General features: G+C 50.7%; 1 protein-coding gene across 5 annotated transcripts in view; it reads right to left on the bottom strand.

Moving 5' to 3' along the window:
• The window catches only part of LOC149352982 (very long chain fatty acid elongase 6-like), a 165,240-nt gene that overhangs the window by 113,845 nt on the left and 29,835 nt on the right, over positions 1-21,560 (bottom strand). Inside the window, exon 1 of one of the 5 annotated variants that reach the window (XM_089582185.1) lies at positions 18,667-18,687. The exons of 3 other annotated variants lie outside the window; for them this stretch is intronic. The gene's annotated coding sequence lies outside the window, so the exon portion shown is untranslated. Of the gene's footprint in view, positions 1-3,484; positions 4,201-18,666; positions 18,688-21,560 lie in introns of those variants that run through there. One more of the 5 variants, XM_089582184.1, reaches the window with a different exon arrangement.

Below are 21,560 nucleotides of genomic sequence, written 5' to 3'. Positions count from 1 at the left end.
GCTGCAAATTCTACAGTGCTACACACACGGCATAAATAACATAGGCTGCTGTGCACGTAAGCGGTTTTAGCCAAATACAAGCCTAGCTTCTTGATTTCCAACGTAGCAGAGTACAGGACATCTGGAGGAATTTGGTCCAGGACATGGGTCTTCAGCGAAGCACGTGGCCCCATCTACCTGGTGGCAAGACCTTTGCGCCAACCAGCCGCTAACTTTTCTGGCTGGCCGACTGCTGAAGATACCACCATCATCCGCCAGCTGCGAACGAAACTGGTCCCGTTTCGGAAACGTCCATACAAGGATTCGCAACAGACTTTCAGGGGAACGCGTTCAAAAGCTTGTGTATGTGCAGTCGAACCTAGCTGTGGGCGCAGCTTCAATCCATGCTGCTGCGCGTAGTGCCGCATCCAGCTACAGTGACTCTGAGTCCGATATGGAGTGACTTATAGATCAGTTTTCATGTTCCCTTTCTTGGTGCAATAGAACAAGAAGTCCGTTCCACAAATATATTTATAGCTCCATATTCGCCTGAAGTGCAAATCATTATTTATCTTCTCGGTGCAACAGAACAAGAAGTTCGTTTCACAATATTGCATCTATAACTGCATATTCGACTGAACTTCGGAGCATTATTATTGATCATTGTGCTGTGGCAAATAACTCTGTTCTTATCACGTTTTGCAAAATTTCCAATTTTTCATGAAAAAAACCCTGAAATAAACGGTTTTTTTCATGCCATTCAAAATTTCTTGAAATTTTACATCTCTAATCTGGACCCATGAGCCCCAATACCGGGCCTTGTAAGCATTTATAGCCGACACCGGCCTGCACATGTACCTGTAGCCCTCTTATGCCGAAGGGCATATTTGCGCAATAAAAAAAATAAAGCTGCAACGCTGCTAGGAAATTGCACAATGTGCACCAGGGACAGAATAACCTATCTGAAGATCATCTACGCAAATACTGGCCGACAAGTTAATTTCGGGAGCATGGAACCATGGCCACAGAAAGGAAAAGCGATAATTCTTACAACACACGTTTATACTGTTTACATGCAAACGCATCAAAACACCTCAACGCCAGCGTAAGCGTAAATACCATCGGTAGCAAAAGTTCGCGGATCACGGGAGCCGCGGGAAAAAAAAAAAAAAAGGAAGATGATATTCTCCGCAGCAAAAGAACGTAGCTTGAGAAGAAAAATGACAGAGAATGTTTGCCTAAATTGCACAAACGTGCTAATGCAGAATTGCATGAACGATAACGACGACGATGAAGACGAGAATTCTTCGTGTCTTCGCGCCGCAGACTTAAATTGATGACTACAACGATGTGCATGCACAGCGCGAGAGTGTGAACACGAGGCGTGTTCGTCTGCGGCGATAGCACAGTGCTCTCGTGCAGTGGCCAGCGAAGCTGATCTGTTCCCGCCGCCTCGGGTTCGCAACCCAGTCGCTGATATTTGTTTGACTTATTTTTATTTGCTCCTTTCACTTTGCACAAACCAACAAACAACGTAAACCCACAAACATCCTAGGCACAAACCCATAAACATCGCAAGACCTTGCTCGGGATTTACCCATCCGAACAGTGCTTTCGCACCAATAAAGCCCCAATAATATGCAGCTGTGCGTACGACCAAACCAACGCACCGAGCAGCCAGGTGGCCACTGGGAAATAAGTTTGTTCGTTCCTATCATAATTTTCACGTTAGGGCGCACGCATTCATCGTTGCAAGCATACACGTCAGCATCATGCGCACACGCAATGCGAAACCCGCGCGAACAAAATACGCGACGGCAGTTTCGGCACTCCTGCACTCGCGCCCAATAAGCTGTGGTGAGGACGAAATTCGATCGTCGAAATCAACCGCATGCCGCCTCCTTTCCAAGCGAACCGTGCTCGGATTGCACTTCGGTCGTCCTTTCTGGAGTTATGCAAGCTACTCTGCATCGATTGAAACGGAGCACGCAGTGCCAATGCTTGGGCACGTCGGGCCCCTGAGCTCGGCGCGAGATGACAGCGGGGGCGTCTCTATCACCCCGGCGGCAGACAAGACAGGGCGCACACACCTGACAGTGAGCGATCGACGTTTAGCTCATCAATACAACGGCTCCAGACAGAGCGTGGCTTCAAAGGTATAGTAGCTGCTGAGACGGCCTCTTCACCCCTTGAGCGTCAGTCGATCGATGAAAACTGACCAAGCGCACTCCGTTATGCTTGGCCCTCCCTTCGTGTTGAAGCGCTCGACGCCGCGGCTATATCGACCTTTGGGCACACGAATACGTACGGCTGCAAATATCAGAAACAAACACAACCAATTACAGGCCGCGTGCGAGACTAATGGACGCCAGACACGTTGAATGAAACTTGGCATCTTTCCTCAATGCGTGACAGAACACGGAGACCTGCAACGCTACCGGGAAACGGGTAGCAAAAAGGCAGCAAAACGATGTTGTGCCACGTTTTTGCTACCGCGAAGCCGTACATGGCACCACAGTAAGGAAAGCAAGCATTTTTTAAAACAGAAAAAGAAGGGCATCTACAATGGGACGAACGACACCCATGGGATGGAAAGAATACGCCGGCGCACACCGCAGCGTCAGCACACCCAGCGGCGCTATACTGCTGCTGCCTTTCGGGTTTTGCTGCGTATCCCGAGTATATTTCTCAACATGGTATCGCTGCATGTCAGAGTCAGACCTATGCAGGGCTCAACAAGCAGGACATACACCATTTAGGGCATCCAGCTAACCTACACAGAGGTCAAAGAGTGCCCTCGATAGTGAAGAGACTCTTTACTGATCAGTTAAACCTCTCTGGCGGTTGAGCCTCAGCTCTTTCAGCCCAACTGCGACGCATAGATATCGCCTCGTTAACCGCCTTTACATTTACTGCTAGCGCGCCATTGGCGGCGGGTACTTATATACAAGCCCATTTCCACGCATTTTTCAATCTAAGTTATTACAGTGACGGCCACGGAACAGAACCTTGTCCACGGATTATTTAAGCATCGAGGAGCAACTATCACCGGCAGAGATGAACGCTTCGATGCAGCCTCTGGAGTGGTTGCTAAACTCTGCCTTACTAAACTTTCTTCACGACTCAATTTCCTTCCCTTTTCGTAAATAACGACGCTCCGCCTGCGTCACTTAGTATAATATTAAACACCCTGAGCCAGGAATAACGGATTAACCACAACATTTACTGTTAGGAATCCCTCAGCCCATTAAAAACTTCGCAGTGCTTTGAACTGTGCATCAGTAGAAATCCCGCGAAATAGTCCGATATTTTCTCTCTATCTGTCATACACAAGGTTGATGATCTGTCAACCTATAGCTTTGATACCAAATTTGCTGCGGCCTGCTCGGCAAAGGAAAGTTTGTTGAAGGAATGACTTGTTATGCTTCCCTTTTCAGTCAGAAACAGCCAAACTCGCTAAGTTCTTGCAACACTGTTCGCGAAGTGCGTCAGACGTCATACTCACGTTAAAGCGCAGCCCACGCGCTGCTCCGATGCGCTATAATCCGCAGCTGCGACGGCTCTTTCGCAGGAGAGCAGCTGCGCGTCCTTCGCTCGGGAGTGCACAGCGGTTCCTTCAAGGCACTAGCACAGGGCGTGACAGAAGCTCGCGTCGTGGCGCGACTGCGGGGGTTCGAGAGCGGCGCGCTTGACCCCACTGAGCCGCAGAGACGTACGATGACCCGGCTCTTCTCGATGGCAGGCGACGGCCCACCCCAGACGACAATGGACGGAGCGGCAGGCTTAACGACGATCTGGCTCCTTCCCAGGAATCCACGCGAAGGGGCAGCGCGAAAGAGCAGCAGGCGCTTCCTCTAGGAGCACTTCCTTCGGCGAACAAAAGGATGCGCTCGCTCCGAGCTGCTCGGCGAGGACGGCTGCACTCTACGGGTAGCCAGTCTCGGCCGGCGACACCGACTGATGACAGTGGAAGAATCGGCAGCAGCAGCAGCGGCGGTGGCGGCGGCGCACACACGGCGCGTGCCTCCGAGGGGCGCTCCAGAGAGGCTGTGTCGGCGGCGTGCGCTAGCTACAGCGTCCCCGAGCCAGTATCAAGCCAGCGGCCCCTAAAGCGATCACGCGGGCCCGCCGGCAGAAAGGGGGTCACTGACGCTTTTCCTGCCCGGCCGCCAGCTCTGGAAGGAAGCAACGTCCGCCGCCGAAGAATGCGCGCCGCCGGGCCGGCTGCCCGACCGCCGGGATAATAAACAAGACACGGCGCTAATCTCTTCCCCGCCCACGGCTACACGCCAGCGTCCCCGAAACAGCAGCCACTCGGAAGGCCTGTAGAGCTTTCTCCATTGTTTCGGCGGATCCGCTTCGCACACGCTTCCACGTAGAGAAGTCGTTTCTTTCCTCCTGGTGAGTTGGAGACATTGTGACGCATTACGGAGAGGAGGAGCTCGCGTAGATGCACTCGTAAACCGTCATCACGCGATGACAGTCCATAATATGCGACTCGGCTCACGATTTGCAATTTTCACCGACCTGGCACGGCGGCCGCTCCGTATTCCTCCTGCGGACAACGCAGGAGATGCCAAGCTGGAATGAATTCACCGGGACGCCCTCAGTTTTTTGCCGGCAGGGAAAGTGGGTCGTCGTTCAGACTGGCCAGAATAGAGCTCAGTTGCCGGGTCTACGCTTCACTACGTTGCTTCGACCAGGCGGAGCTGGGGCTCGTAGCTGATGTCCGGAGCGTAAACCACCGCCGGGAGAGTTAAAAAAAGAGCAACGAATATTTTTTACTTCTTGTTTTTTCACTAATAGACAGTACTTTAGCGCACTTCGTGTCCTGTGTCGCACAAGCAAGAGTTTCACGGTCCCGACAGCGAAACGACCCAAGAGACTCCAACCAGCAGTACCGGACAGAGGAGAGGAACATTCAAGTCATAAACGCTGCGCGTGACTTCGCGCATGAACGGGCGCAGCCACACGCAGCCTACAGAAGGCCGCCTCTCGGAGCCAGCAGCGCCCGCTGAAGGAAAATGCGGCAAGGAGAGCAGAGGCGCCGATTCCTCGTCGTCGCACTTAATCCGAACATGCACGGCTAAGTTCTAGAGGTCTCATACAAGGCGCACAGGCTGTAAAACGTAAACGCCGATAATCAGCCTTGCCGGATTCCGCTAAACACTTTGAACGGTAATGGAGTACTTTGTAAGTAGTACAAATGAAGAGGAACCCAAACAGCGTTCCTAAGGGTGACGGCATCACGTTGACGTCGACAGAGCTTCCCTGACACACGGCTCTTGTATGCGGCTATACCTTCGCATACACGGGCAGGTAGTGTGATGCCGAGCGCGATTGTGATACTACTTGCGCTCGGCCTCTGAGCCCGCAGTGCAAGCCTTCTTCAACTCGATGCGAGGCCAGCAAGGCTGACATTCGCCGATCCTGGGACTGCGCGGCCCTTCTCTACGAAAGTTAGCTCGTATTTTGCCAGCCCAAGAAAAAAAAAACACGAAGTGATAGTTACAGGTGACCATTTCAGCACTTGGTCAGCAAAAACAACGATGCCACCGAGGCCTGGTGTCAGCGTACTGCGCTTACGCAGTGAAATGTGTCGAAAGAAGTTTCGCCTCCTTTACTACATCAGTTTTTACATGCCTGTAAAAAGCCACAGCTTACTCGTACAGTAAGTTTAGGTTCGAAAAAAGTGCGAATATGCATAGTGCGGCTGGGTTCTACACTTATACGCGGATGGCATGGAACGCGCGCTTTGTCTTCTAAGATATGAAGCAAAAATTTCTGGGTCTCCATACACAGCGCTGGCTTCATTTCCTTGTTTGACGGAACGCGGTGAATTTCCGCTGCATCGGCTCCGCGCAGCATTTGCTAAAAAAAGGAAGAACAAAAATCGGAGGTATTTTGTTCGCAGATTCAAATATGCTTGCTTTTAGCGAAAAGTACAGTCCCACGCAGCTCCGCAAGTGCTTCAGTCGTGCTGAGTGAAGGACAGCCATGTCCGACTCACAACGCACTCCGCGCACAATCATCTCATACCCAGAAACCGCATATTTCAGCGGGAAATATATTTCATGAACGCAACTTTTTTCATACATCGTAAGATTACACTACAACAATCAATATATCCGCAGATATCCCCGCGGCAGGCTTTCACTTTTTTAATTTTTCTGGTAGTAAAGTTTTTGCTATCGCCAAAAGCGTTCCCAACTGGTTTTCTATGGCAGCCTTAACTACTCGATGCCAGCAACGGAGAAACTTTAAAAGAGAGATTTTGCTACGCATCAGAAGAATGGACTATTATTTTCAATATTTCTATAAAAGTACCTCACAATATTCCGCAGTTGCCTGACAATGCAATTTGATGTCTAAGAATCCCGGACTTGATGTTAGCGGCTTGCAAGGTTTATCTCGCAAGCAAAGCGAAACTGCATTTTATATGCTTTTCATAACTTCGGAGAGAGAGAGAAAATGTTAACTGTTTCATCACCGCGCTGGTACCTATGGCAGCCATTTTACCTGCATGCGTCCTATCCAAACAACGTGCGGTGCAGTTAATACACCACCGGCCCATGAATGGACCTCCCAAGGCTCCTCGCTTCAATCTCCACATGGCCACACGGGCAAGTCGTCACACGACCCGAACGCCGCACATAACCATTTCAGGGGTCGACCCTCAGTGCACCAGGAAAAATCCCCTAATGACGGAACGCTCCATTAATGGAAGACGCGACCAGGCACACAGCGGTCACAGCACCAGCGTCAGTGAATTTCCCTCCGCGACCGCCGTTTTCATCTTTTCTCTGACATTACTGGTGCCGGCTACGCACCATTGCACCGGTTGCCTGACCTCCTAACGACATCTTGTTGCGACGCTGGAACTGGGCGCTGCAGCCTTGTAAAGGCGCTTCCATGGTGCTGACCATTAAGCGCCGCATCGCGTGATGCCTTGAGCATCACGCGCTTGTTGACATCGGCCGAGCGAGAACAGTACGCCCAGTTCGCATGTTCCCCCAGCTTCCTCCCCTCCCATCCGTGGTAGCTGCACAAGTTGCCATGCCCACGTGAAATACAAGCTCCCTCCACTCAGAACCACGTCCCATCACCGGCGCAATATTTCTCAAGCTTTTTTTCCCGTATATATATATATCCAGGACTGTCCGCAAGTTACTGAACAATGACGGTCGCTCTTGCGACTGCCACGTACAGGGTAAGTCAAAAGTTCCCAGACCACAAGGGCTGCTTTTAAACAGCACGTACCAAAAAATTTTGGACAAGTGCATTTTTCAACAGGAAGTAGCTTGTGAACGCAATTTTTTCATATACCGTAAGATTTCACTGCAACAATCAATATATCCGCAGAGCTGCACTCGGCATACTTGCATTTTTTTTGCTATTAACGTTTTTGCTGCCGTCAAGAATGCTCCCCACTGGTTTTCTACGACAGTCTTAACTAATCGATGCGAGCGATGCACAAACTTTAAAACGAAGATTTTGCTACAGATGAGAAGAATGGAACATTGCTTTTAATATTTCAATAACCGTACTTACAATATTCCATAGTTGCCTCGCAATTAAAACGGATATCCAATAATCCTGGACTTGTGTCACTTAAGAGGCCTACGAAGCTAGGTTCTCAGAGATGAGAATAATACTTCTCCCGAACCTTAACTGTACACAGTTGAGACCGTGGCCTGGGAACTTTTGAAGTAACGTGTATCTTTCATCAAACAAGCGGCAACGGGTGGGGGCGGCTTGCAGTGTCGGAGTGAATGTTGTGAAGCCCCTGAATACACGTACCCTCGAATGTTGGCGTTCATTTTCTCCGGTGTTACAACTCTTATACGCCGGTGTTGCGTTCAGGATGTTCCTTCTCTCTCTCTATGACCTACGCGTTTCTCACACGCTGCACATCCGCACAGTCGCCCCGACCAGCGATGAATCAGTCTCGCACTTCCTCCCATGCAGATCGCGGGCCATATTAGGTGTTTTGTCGTTACGACTCCTCCAAGCGGTGTTATGGTACACAATCTTCCCGGCTTCTTCCACTTCTCCTTTACTCTATAGTATATGCAGCGCGCGAACGCAACACATGAAATTCAATCCGAGGATGTCCAAATCCCGGAATGAGATATACAGAACCGCTGACTCGAGCGTTCTGCAATGCATACGACACAAGCCGCTCCCCTTCTCTCGCAGGCGCTGCTACGTGCACTATTTCCCCATGTCACAACCCTCCTTGCAGTCACGACGAAGTCAACATCGCTGCGAAACGAAATTTTGGTGCGACCAGTAGGCGGAACGTGTTCAACAGCACCGTTACTTACAAGGGGTACTGGTGGAACCAACGATCTAGTAACGTTGGGTGGAACACTGCCGCCTCACCGACCGCGTTCCCGCCCATCCGGAATGCGGCTCGCGAAGCGCAAGCGCTCTACCAAGGCCACTGATTAAGTGGCGACGCCATCTATCGAATCTGTCACGAAGCTCCCCACCGACGAAGTACTAATCAAGCGCTCTTCCACAAGAGCAAGCTTTCTTGTTTGCTTTACTGCATGGTCTAGACGGTCGAAGCGAAGAAACATTTTAGGAGAAATTCCCAGTGTTCAGCCAGGCATTGAAGCCTCTCATCAGCAGGCGCTTCGGTGCCTGCATGAACAGAATTCAGTAGACGTTGCAAAGTATTTCGAGGCCAGATATTTTCTTCTCAGAGTAGAACATCGTTTTTTTTTTTTTTTTACTAATCTTGGAAATGGCTAAACGTCACATTGCGTTTTTAAAGAACATATATCTTTCCCGCCAGCCAAGAATGCGCTTCAGCATCGACGTGCCCGCCTTGGCTTCGTGGTCAAGGCGTAAAGCAGAGGTGTTGAAGGGGGCCAGAGCCCTTCAACACCCACATAAGACGACGCTGCGGGCTCCAATGTTCCGTTATTTTATTCCCTGCCGCTTTGTTCCATGTCTCGCCAACCCAATTCCTTGTATGATTCTCTCTCCTGCGCAAGTTTTCCTTGACGGCTGGCTTACTAAAAAGTTAGGAAAACCTCAGGCTGACCTAGCCCAGCAGAAATAATTCATGGTGGATTTACGTATTTCACGCATGGTTACTAGCCTGCACCGTTAACGTTCAGTAGTGCCCATCTATGCCGAGAGAGGCCACTAACGCGCTGAGTGAGTGAACTTTATTGGATATTTCAAGGGTTTCGCGGTTGTGAAGTCTCCGTCGTCTTCTCTGGCGCTGGCGACTTGAGGCTTCTCGTCAGCAAGGGTGGGCCCCTGTTCCAAGGCTCCACTGAGTCGTGCTGCATCAGTCGCGTGCTGCACTAAGGCCCTTTGGGTCGCGAGCTCGCCGCTGGTGAGCCGACTCTCCCATTGCTCCGCACTCGGGTGTTCGTGTTGGTGGAATGCTTTGTTGCGTTCGCATTCCCACGTGATATGATAAAGTGTAGGTGTGGCATCGCACCAAGGGCAGGTGGCTCTGTATTGTGTCGGGAACATCTTATTAAGTATGTGTAGGTTAGGAAAGGAGTTGGTCTGTAATCTGCGCCAGCCGGTCGCTTCCTCCTTTGTTAGGGCTTTGTGTGGTGGTGGATATCTAATTCTAGTTCCCCTGTGCAAGTGCAAGATCTCTGCGTATCCCCCCTCGCAAGCCTGTAGGCGGAGCTCCGGAGCATTTGACTGCCCTGCTCGAATGCGTTACCTCGAGCTAGGCTGTCTGCCCTTTCGTTCCCCCCTATGCCCGCGTGGCCCGGGATCCAGATTGAAACGAAACGCGAACATCAGTGTCGCGCACTTTTCTGCGACTTTCCATACAAACGCTTGCACAGAATGCAGAGCTGCTTAACAGCCTCTGCACTTGCTGTCCCAGCATGAATTTAGATAGATCTGCACGTAGACGAAGAGTTAAATGTGACCAGTTCCATTGCCGTTTCACACTGTCCGCTGGCATTTCATTTTGCCTCGTATAGCACATGCGACCATGTTAACGTACGACACTAAGGGCGGTGATGCAGCTTCGTACTCGCATCGGAGAGAGAGAGAAAGCTCTGATATGCGTGCCAGGTCCACGTCGCTTGGGGCTAGCGCTGAGTACAGGGAGAAATATTCCCCAGTGCTCGCAAAAACATCGCCTCTTCAGCCTCGACGCCATGTGACGAGAGGCACTGCCAAACAGCGACTGCGGATTCATGCAGTGCGCACGAGACCCCAATAGAGTACCACAAAAAAAAAATTCCAACGCGCGAGAGTTTTAGCATTCCTCTCGCGACAGAAGTCGGAATTCATCAGAACCAGAGTCATCGAACGGCATCGAACGGCGACGAACTATCACCATTACTACGACCACTGCTACGAAAAGTTGCTATGGGATGTCTGATATCTTAAAAAAGCGTCGCGTCCCAGGCCTAGAGTAGAGAACCTGCTGTGGGTGACAGGTGTTCATTGTGAAGACTTTAAAAATGCAAATCATACTGCATCCAAACAGACAGGCGCCGTTTTCTTTCCTCTTTCCATTTCCTCTTCATCCGCCGGCGCTTTTCTTCCTTCTATCCTTTCGTTTGTAAACGCGAAAAGCGAAAAACCTGCTGAAGAGGAAAGAATGCACCGAGACAAAAACAGGACGCAATCCGATGGAGCTCCGTATCGTATATGCGTCACCGTCTCTCGTGCCGACACTACAATCTCAGAAACACCTGACAGATAAATGTGCCTGGATTACAGTGCGCAGCGAAAGAGGGAACGCAGGTCGCGAAGAATCGAGGACACTGATGCTGCCAGGTCAACTTCCCCTGACCTTTCGCCGTCGGCTATCCGGTTATTTCCAGACCGAGATCGGTTATACGAAGGGGAAACGAGACTTCACATAGGCAGGAAAAATCGGCCCTGGTTCATGCCTCTCAATAAGCATCGAAAGCGCCGTTTCGGGTTCATTTCAGACCGAGCAACTTCGGGTGCAACGGTCCGCAGTGAAGGACATCGCTCAAGTGCGGTACAAGCCAATGTAGATACGGACATGCTGTCGTCCATTTACCATTTTTAAATGAATTAGCGTACGTTGGCTGTACACAGTGGTGCTCTGTTTCAGGTTTAAAAAGCAGCACCGCAGCGAATGAGATACAGCTCGGAAGTTTAGCAGGTAAATGAAAGCAGATAAACATCGTAAAACTCGCTTCATTTTCAAAAAAAAACTTTGAGATCACTGCGGCGACCCGCACTGGAGCAATGCGAAAGCAAAACGTCCACATAGTATATCGACGTCCATGGCTATTTTGACGTCTAGGTGTATTTTTTCTCTTTTAATTCACTAATTGCACCTCATCAACCAATTTTTTTCCCACAGCAACATTTCATCACACACTATCTGTCACAATCACACTTTCACACATTCATCTTCAGAGAACGACGTAATCGCGGGGACAAAATTTGCGGACACGTTTTGCGGACCATTTTTGCTGACGCGACAGAGCCATATAATGCTCTCGTAATAATAAAACAAACCAAGTCATCTACCTGACCAGATATTTTTTCTCATCAAAAAATATTTCTCATTAGCGCACTCTTGGTCTGGTCGTCTACTGGGCGCGCGGCTACACCGTGGCCACGGAGCGTCCGTCACGTAAGTTGCACCGAAGAACAGACGCACCTAGCGTGCCTATACTATTTTCGTGGGAAGGTGGTGAATAACAAGTGAATTGCTAGAATGGGCCAGCTCAATGAGAAGGACGACAGCTACTACTCCCAAGACCGCAGATGCAAACGAGCAGACGAAACCAGAGTTCTTATGGCAGCTGAATGATCTCCAAGCAACGCCTTTTCGGTGTCAGTTGTACAGCGTGAAACCCACCTACACGTCTCAAGAAGTTCCTCACGTTGATGAACAGGAACTCTGCTCGTCGAGCGCCATGATCCTCTTTCTTATCCATCCCGCCCACCTACATGTAATGCCCAGATGGACATTGAGTGTAGCCTGAAGGAAATATCTAAAATAAATAAATAAAATAAATAAATAACCAAGGCGGTCATGCGAGTATACGAAACCGGCTAGCTGCATTCCGTACATCGCGCGCGCGTTAGCCCAGCATGCCAAAGAACCGAGAGCTTCGTTACAAAACCGACTTCCGGAGTAGCACGCGCAGGGCCGGAATTTCCGGCGACAGAAAAGGTGAATAATGGATCTTCACGTGGCATAGCTGCGCCCTTGGCACGTCGCAGTGGAGGGCTACGCGCGTTAATTTCGACCGCTTCGATTTCCATGAAATCCTCCAAAATCTCAGTACACGAGCTTTTGTTTTAGAGCGCAGCTCTTTGGCGTCCGTTCCTGGGTTTCGCGTCGTCGTCGGCCTCGTAACCAGCTCCGCCCCCCTTTCATCCCCCCAGCGCTAGCAGCGACCGACTGATACCGCTGGATGCCGCTGACGCCGCTAGAGAGTCAAGATAACGTGACTGCATAGAACACCGTCGCCGCCATGCAGAAAGAGGAGGAAAGGGTCCCCCCCCCCCCCCCCCCCCCTGTTCTTGTGTGGCGGATAGGGTGCTCTTCAGTTGCCGACGCGCCGGTTATTTCACGTAGGCCCCGGCACGTCGACGAATACGTGACCACCTTCCCACGGCTAGACCTGGTTCTTAGCGCTGCGGAAGCGAGGGTATCATATTGTTTGTGTCGGCATCGGCGGCGTTGTCCCTGGAACCAACTGCGCAGCTGGGGTTGACTCACTATCGAAAAGGTGAAACAGCTTATTTGCTGCGCTCAAATTTCGCATTAGGAAGTAACGTAATCGTCGGTAATTTTTTGTTTGTTTGTTTGCATTTTGTCATCGAACGCCCAACATCACGCTCAGTAGCAGAAAGATATATCCACTGTGTCCCCGCGGCGGGTAAACCCCTGTTTGCCCAAAACGAAAAATCCCTTTTCTTTGACCGCGGAGAAATAGAAGAGAGAGAGAAAAAAAGCGCTGATTTGTCAAGAGGTGGAAACACCTAGCCAGACCACTGCGGCAAGCCGAGCCGATGCCTATACACGCCAACGATACGAACCACAAATTAGCCGCAAAACCTGCCAACAGTTGGACGCATGTTGTGGTTGGAGAAGCAGAGAAAAGAAAACAGCCGCGGTCATACGACCGCGTTACGCTCACTGGGTCAGGTCTCCGACACACCAGAACACGTACTTTCCGGGGAAGTTTATCTTCGCTTAGTGTGCATATACAGGATCACCATACTACGTCAGGTTTTCCAGCACTGTCTGGAACTGGCTCAATGCGCAGCTTCTTCAAAACTGAAGTTAGCGTGTCTTTATACATCGGCATACCCACACGCATGAGCTGCAAATTACAGCGCGATTACCTCCTCTCTCGGCGCTTGTATACACGCAGCCATGTACGCACAACGCGCTCTTAACGTCCGCTTCATTTTTTTTTTCTTTCAGAAACACGATCAACGAGCGTGTTCAAAGTCTCGTTTTCCTTTTTGGTCTCAGTTCAGCGTAGAACACTTTCTACACGCATTCACAGATCGCCGACAAAGGTGTGAAATCTGCAAACAGGACGCGATTAAACGCGCCTCGTCGTTTCACGCGTTCTTCCGCAGGGCACTCAGCCGCAGGTTCGACTTCCGGCCGCGGCGAACACACTTCAACGGCGACAAAATGCGAAAGCGTATATGCGCACTGAGATCCCGAGACGAGTTGTACGAGGGGGTACCCAAAAGAAACCGGACTAAATTTTTTGCTCGGCAAAGCTTCTGTAGTACCGCGTTTTGACACTAGGAGCGCATAGAACGAACATTCCAGAGTCAGTAAGCCGAGTGCCGTCGTTGAAGGAGGTCAGACTAGTTTAGGCAGAGTTTTAGAGTGACGACTGTTTTGTGTGAACGTCGTTTTTGCAATGGCTGATTTTCGTGAACAGAGTGCGCCGGTGAAATTACGATTCTTGCTCGGAAAAAGTTGTATAGAAACTCTTGAAATATTAAGAAAGACGTACAAGGACGATGCTATGGGGACAACTCAAGTGTTCCTGAATCGAATCCTGAATCAAAGCAACAATCATGCCAATGAAAAACTTCAAATTCACCTCGCCTCAAGAAAGCTCGTCAGGTGAAACCAAACCTCAAAAGAATGCTGATTTGTTTTTTCGACGTGAGAGGAGTCGTCCATTGAGAATTTGTTCCGCAGGGTCAGACAGTTAGCTAGGCTTTCTACTTGGATGCTTTGAAAAGATTGGGCAACAGTGTGCGGTGGAAGCGGCCAGATTTGTGGCGGTCGGGTGATTGGTTTTTCCATCATGGCAATGTCCCTGCTCACACCGCCCTGTCTCTACGACAATTTTGGACCAAAAATGGCATGACCCCTATTCCTCAGCCCTCATACTCTCCCGACCTTGCCCCGTGCTACTTTCTTTGTTTCCTAGAATGAAAAAATAGGTGAATGGAAAGCGTTTCGCTGATGTTGCTGAGGTGAAGAAAAAAACGACGGAGGCGCTGTGAAGCATCACAAAAGATGAATTTAAACAATGTTTTGAAAAATGGAATGAAAGATTTGACAAGCGTATCATTGCAAGTGGGGAATACTTTGAAGGAGATTGAAGGTCTGGGCTTAAAATGTGAAGAAATAAGTTCAAACAAAAATAAGTCCGGTTTCTTTTGGGTACCCCCTCGTATGCAGGAATCCCGGGTGGTCGCAATGAACATGGAACTGACGGAACTGCCTCCTACAGCGCACCGTTCCGGTGTGCTGCCGTTAATCGCGTGTTCCAAGCATATATTGCAACGTCGCATCTTCTCGAGGGAAAAAAAGAGGCCCGATTGAATGGGTTCTTACGTGCCAGAGGATGCCGCCAGCTCTCGTGCGATTTGTCCCCCTAGCGAAATCGTGTAGCCGGAGCCGCTGTACGGCACCGACCTCCCTTTTCACGTCCATGTAAATAATAATAATAATAATAATAATAATAATAATAATAATAATAATAATAATAATAATAATAATAATAATTCGGACATAATTCTAGTACATGGGCGCTTCGCCTCCTTAGAAATGGGGGAGGGGGGGGAGGGCGGCGTCGGGGATGGGATCGATACGGGGAACTTGCTTCCGCTGTATTTCTATAGCCAGACACAGTACACGCTCAGTCGACTGGGCTTTAATTCTCCGAGGTGTACGCGGCACCGTCATCGTAGCGGTATGCTGTGACCGAAAACTCCCGCACTCACCGGCTGGCCTTGGAATATTTTCTGCAGGCGGGACCGAGTCGAGAGTAGACGTTCCCGGCAATGTGCCGCCATCTGTCGTCGCATTATGCAGGCGAACAATCAGAGTTGCGGTGTTGCGGTTCCATCTTTTCCTTTCCTTCCTCCACAGGGTGATCTAATGGGGGGTGGTGTAGAGTCACTGGATAAGTTTATCTAGTGATAGACTTATCTAGTGATCCTAGGGCAGTGGTGCTCAGCAGCCATCCCGCAAGCACATATACGAACATTAGTGCTGAGTAGGGGTGTGCGAATATCAAATTTTTCGAATACGAATCGAATACGAATACTTGGTTCCGAATATCGAATCGAATATCGAATAATCAAGGACAGATGCATTTAACAACTACAAAACATTATTTGAGCACCCAAGAACAACATAGTTCAACTATCAGTGATGAAATGAACACAAAAGATGTGTGTGGCTGCACAAAAAGTATCAAATTCTCGAACATTATTCACAGAAGAGTGGAAATATCAGAGAAGATGGCTAGTACACAGCATTGATTAAGGCTAGCTTGCCATAAGTACAAAAGCGCGTTGCTGGGATGAACATAAAAGGTTGTCGTGAAGGAAAACCGGCTGCTCCACACGGTCAGGCAGAAGTAGCTAGTTCCCTTCTAGCTGAAGCGACTTCTCCAGCCACAAAAATGTCCTCTCACTTGGCACTGAACTGGCACGTATTGCGAGGTATTTCGTGCAGAGCTCTGACTATACCAGCTTCGCAGGCATAGCCACAAAGAAGCTCACCAGCGTAGTCAGCTACCGCATGGCCCAACGTTACGCATTGCTCTGGGCGCCGCTATATTGTTATGTCTCTTTTGATAGGACTTGCGGACCGAAATGAACGCCGGTGCTCGCAACAGAATATTCGGCTGGGTACGAATATTCGCTTTGGATCGAATATTCGAAACAACACGAATACTTAGATTTCGAATCGAATACGAATACTAAAAATATACTATTCGAATAATATTCGAATATTCGCACACCCCTAGTGCTGAGCAGCCATTACTGCCACTTTGTCTCAGACCCGTGAGAGAGTAAAAACTCGGGAGTTTTCTTGATGCTTGAGCTCCCCGCAGTGGCTCAGCGGTTAGCGCGCTCGGCTGCCGAGTCCGGGATGCGGGTTCAGTACCAGCCGCGGCGGCCGCGTTTCGATGGGGGCGAAACACAAGAGGCGTTCGATGTACTACGTGCACGTTAAATATCTCCAGGTAGTCTAAATTCTTCCGGAGCGAGTCCACTGCGACACTTCTCTCTTTCTGCCTTCAGTCCATCGTTCATCCATTCCATCCCAGAGCGGTTCGGGTGTCCACCGAGAAATGATCACAGTTACTGCGCCCTCTCTTTTCCTCAAAAGCAATTTTCTTTTACTGCGCTAGCATGTACGAGTGGCATGCCCACTAAACGGCGGCGTGCAAGCCTCAACCTCCCGGCGTGTGATACCTCGGCGAGAGAAGCACCCACCTTCCAGAAGGACACGCAGCACCTGAACGAAGAAGCGACGGAGAAAATCAAATCCAACGCCGCTAATGGGAAAGCGATGAGTGCAATAACGAAATGTACAACCACTGCTGCTAGCGCATATCTGTCACATCACACTGCATGATCATCCGCCCGCCAGCATTTTTATGCACGTTTTATATTACAGTCAAGCAAGTGCTCATCACATCGCACCGTTCCATCCTGTTCACGCTGCTTGTTTCCAGAGACTCTCGTCTTTCGCGGTCAGCCCGCAACAACTGCAGGAAAACCTCTTACTGTCCACAAGCAGCTATTACACCAGCCAAATGTCGAAGCTCGGACTATACAGGTGGTACCTGGATCTGGAACAAAAAACTTCCAGCGCGAAAAGACGAGGCCGGGAAAAGAAACGCGACCACAGCACTGAAAGTCCTTCCTTTTCCGGCATTAACGAAAATCGCGGCTCCCAGCGATTATGCAACCGTGCTCACACGCGCCGTACGCGTCGCGAACTTTCCTGCGCGCTTTTTTCCTCAACAGCTTACCTCACAATACAGAACTAATGCCCTAGAGGTAGAACACAACCGAGCAGCGGGCGCATTCGAAGCTGCGCGCCAATGCGGGCACAACTCTTAGCTATGTGCGATCAAACCAGCCCATTCCTGTACTTTCAGAAGGACCCTTAACGCAGTACGCTAACCAGCCGTGCGAGCGCGTCCGCCCCTCTTTTATTTCCTGTCTTGTACTTCGTACAGAAGCTAAGTCGCAGCAAGCAATTGTGAGGGCTTCAAAAAGAGTCCCTGCAGCGCGCAACGAGACGCCGAAACAGTGGGCGCCAAACGAGGCGACTCTCGCAATAATAATTCATTGTCGCTGCTATAAGGCCCTCTATGCGTCATCACCTCTTAGCCTGCACCAGCAGTATAGCAGTATGTACCGCAATGATTACCGCGTCCCGTGCACCTGGCCACCATTTCAGAAGCCCATCCAAATGGGAGGCCGCTCGGCGGCGCTAGACAGGCCAGGCCGCGAATCGCGAGAGGGAGGCTATAGGGGGAGGAAAAGGGGGGGGGGGGGGGTCTAATCTGATCTGACGTGAAGCCGGGATAAGCGCTGCCCGGCTAAAGATCAAGGACAGAAATCGCCCAGCCATCAGCGTATCAGGGATACCGCGCGCGCCCTTGCCAGGCAGCTCACGTCGGTGCGGCCGCCGCCAGGGCTGCGCAGTGTTGACTGGAGAGCACAAAAAGAAGGCACAAGGTGCGATGAGATCGGCTTATCTGTACACCGCAACCCTGAAGATCGCTTCTCAGATGGCATCTTCAGCGCCTTCGGAGGGCCAAAAGCAGAGCGTGAACAATCTAAACTTCTCCAAGCTGGCCTAACTCCACTATAACATGAGCTGTAAATGTAGCCTGCACGGAGTATGGCCGCTGCCAACTTCTGTACTATATGCGGGTTCAGGAGATGTCAAGATAGCTCAAACGCTCTTTTAAACTGTGTCATTCTAAAGGGAACACCGCTGCAAGTTGGAATAGTTTAAACCGAACCGGGCCGACGTGTGCGCGCGCAACCGCCCAGAGAGACGCCTGTGGGAAAAACACTAAAGAAACAAAATTTTGAGGATAAAAAGAAAAATAAATAGCGCGGCCCCGTGTGCAACGCCCGTTACCGCAGTGATCACGTCCCGGCATTTAACGCATACAAAATTGGAATGAGATAAGCAAACGACAGCAACAGCATAAGAGAGTTCGGGTGTAAGAAAGTGAAAGCGTCTGAAGCCCGGTAGTCGTGCCTTGTTTGAGACCTTCGCCAAAGGGCGTTTAAGCAGGAAAAGCAATGCCATATTTCCTATTCAGGAGCGGTCGGCTTTTCCTGTCGACGCGAAGTTTCATAACGAAGCCATGTACACAGCCTTGTATACTAACTCTTCTTACCTGCGTTTGCTTAGCCTGCATTTGCAAAAAAAAAAAACAGATATACCTCGAAGAGCTCGCAGCCAATCTTTGCAGAAAACAAACGACGAGGCTTCGAGCGCGAGTTGCCCAGACAGGCGGCTTCGTTTTCGGACTGTTCTCGCCGGGGGTATGGTGTCTGCCGGGGGCAAGGCGTCGTGACGACGTCACTGCGCTCGCCCTACCAAGGGCTGACGCACATCTCGCGTGCTACGCCTCCGCTCGGCGCCACGTGGCCGTGCAGCTGGCAGACTGATCAGCGTGCAATGCCGCATAATCGAAGGTGCAACTCGGAGCGCCCAAGCGCCCCTGCTATTAGCACAGCCGACCTTACAGATTGCTCGGATAGGGCGCGAAGATAACAACGTTGATAAGCGTCGAAGGGTTGAGATAAACGCGATTCAAGGACGGGGCCATCAGAGCGCCGAAGTCTGCGCTATGCAGGAGCCCTTCCCGCGTTATACAAGGAATAGATAAGTCTGTTAAGTCAGTGAGATAAGCAACTACAGAATACTCCTTTGTTGTTTGATTTTTTTTTTTTCATTGCGACAGGTGCTGACTCAGGAAATCAAAGATTGTCACTCCCCAGTCGTAGTAATTGTCGCAGCTTCGGTTCGCGATTTCTTGGTCCTCGCTGTCATCTTCCTTGCGTGTTTGCCAAATTACTGACTGCCCTTCCACACAAATACATCGTAAAATCGGACGTACAATTAAGGCACGCTCACGCGTGCGATCTCGCGAATGCACTCAAGGGAGGAATACGGGAGTTCGCAATATACGATGCACTTGTAAATCCTGTCCGCGGCGCCGTCTGTTACAAAAGTTTAATCACCTCCAAATTCTCCTTCTAAATGTTCCAGCCTCTAAGAACGTATTTCTGTCAAAGGTGTATTCCGCTTAGCACGAACGCGAGGAATTTTGAACGGGCAGTATAAGCTTTCAATTCACCTTGGCGGGTGAAAGCGCTACTGTCAGAAAGCGGAGGCGTAGTTCTCTTTCGGAAATGCAGGAGATTAGAATGTACGGTATCCGTGTCTCTTCGGCGACCGAACTCCATTAGAGGGGCACTGAAAGGGGCGGTATGCATGGGTTGTCAAACGACCCCGCTTCGCAAATATCTTCAATCAAGACTTTTGCTCAATGCGTTTGTTTGAAGCTGAGTTATCTGTAGTCAAAATTTGAATTTAAGCGTTTTCGCGTCTTCCCCTCTCCTCTCGTCACTTCTTGCAGACTGAAAGGTCCGCTCTTCTGCCGGCCGCATCCAGTCGGCCCCACAGCCGGCTGCCGACGAGCGCGGGAATTCCCCGGGAGGCGGAGCTTCCTGACCCGCCGGAGCGACGCTGCTTAGTGGTCGCGGTCACGGTAGCTGCCTGACGTCTGAAAGAATCTAACAGTCATCACTTAGCCGACACACGCAGGATTGTGAAATGGAGGAGGGCGCGAGTCGCCGGAAAGGGCTCGCCAACTTTCGTGCGCGATTGTGGGTTCTCTGCTGCGTGTAGAAGAGCATTATTTGGCTCAAGTGCTCATGACAACACAGTGTAGTGACTGAGCGAGTTTATGTGCTCTCATCAGAAGGTGTTTCAGGGTTCCTTTAACAGCCGTTGTGAAGTTGCAAGGTGCGAAGGTGGCAATAGTGACTGGTGAAGAAGTGTATCGTTCGTAGGGGCCTGCGCTATACCAAGTGCTCTCTTTGTGCTCTTTCGGTGAAAAACTTTTACGCCATAAAACATGCTTCGGAGGGGCAAATGAAAGGCATTGGTACATTGTACGGCTCACTAACACATGCCTGCGTGCAATTTGATCACTGAGGATGGATGATTATTTCCACTGCGCTCCTGCGAATCTTCCCCTCTGAATCTAGCTAGGATGCACACAAGCCACAACCCGAATTATCGCCACTTAAATGAACTGGTCTATACGCATGGTGGACGCTTGTACGAGTGGTGACAGATGACCGTTAGGTCAGAGAACTGTGCCAAAAATGGTCCACACCTTAATCCACTAACGCCTCGCTACGATGGAGTAATTGCCGGCAGCAACCCGCGAGGCTAGTTCTACCTGCAGCTTACAACAATCTCAACCCCAGCAAACACCTCATTCCATTCACATCACACTAATTTCGCATCGTGCGGCGGGTAACTATCACAGGCCACTATAGTGAGAGGCTGCTGAAGAACCAAGGAGGCGGCCACGCAACAAATGCGTGAAGTAACACACACGGGGCGTCGACCGCGAAAGCGTAGTGAAAACGGAACGCGGCGCGCTGCATACGCGCGAAGACAACAAGGCGACCTTCGTTTGTCTAGAATGCTCGAGCCGCTTCGCCCTGAATGACAAGTGCCTGCGGCAGGTCGTGAGGTGACGTCACTCCCCCCGCCAGCTTTCGCCTAATCGGTGTCAGCCACGCCAAAAGGCGGCAGCAGCGTCTTGGATCTCGAAGGACGAGGCCGAATGGCGCGACGCAAACGACAGGATGCCACGCACCAGATTATGCATGGCCCGTTAAGACTGGACGCGCGCAGATTTCAGAAATATTACAGTGGCCCGCTGCGTAGCGCCGAAGGCAAGCTGCTTTTCCGCCCTGATCGCACGCAAGACTGTCTCGCCGCGGGGCAGCTTGCGCGCGCTCGCCTCGCCGCGCCCGGATACCCTCCTCCGGTCTGCGAGGCGGTGCGGAACGAAGCCGCCTCGGAGCGGAGACCTCCGCGCGTCGGAAAATCACGTGATTTCGACTCGCGTCCGCCACCCGGCGTGCGATCCTTGTCTCCCAGTAAATAACATTCTCTCGCGGCAGCCCTGAACACAGGGACGCAGATCGGACCAGTGACGACAGCCGAACAGGGCCGAATGTGATTGGCGGGATACAGGTCACGCGTTGCGTACTACGTTCTCAAATCTCGCCCGATCTCGCCTCAGTGC

The sequence above is a fragment of the Amblyomma mixtum genome, chromosome 3 (assembly GCF_055824585.1).
Source record: "Amblyomma mixtum isolate Tamu chromosome 3, ASM5582458v1, whole genome shotgun sequence".
In the NCBI taxonomy this organism is placed as follows: Eukaryota; Metazoa; Arthropoda; class Arachnida; order Ixodida; family Ixodidae; genus Amblyomma; species Amblyomma mixtum.
This window is presented reverse-complemented; position numbering and strand designations above follow the sequence as displayed.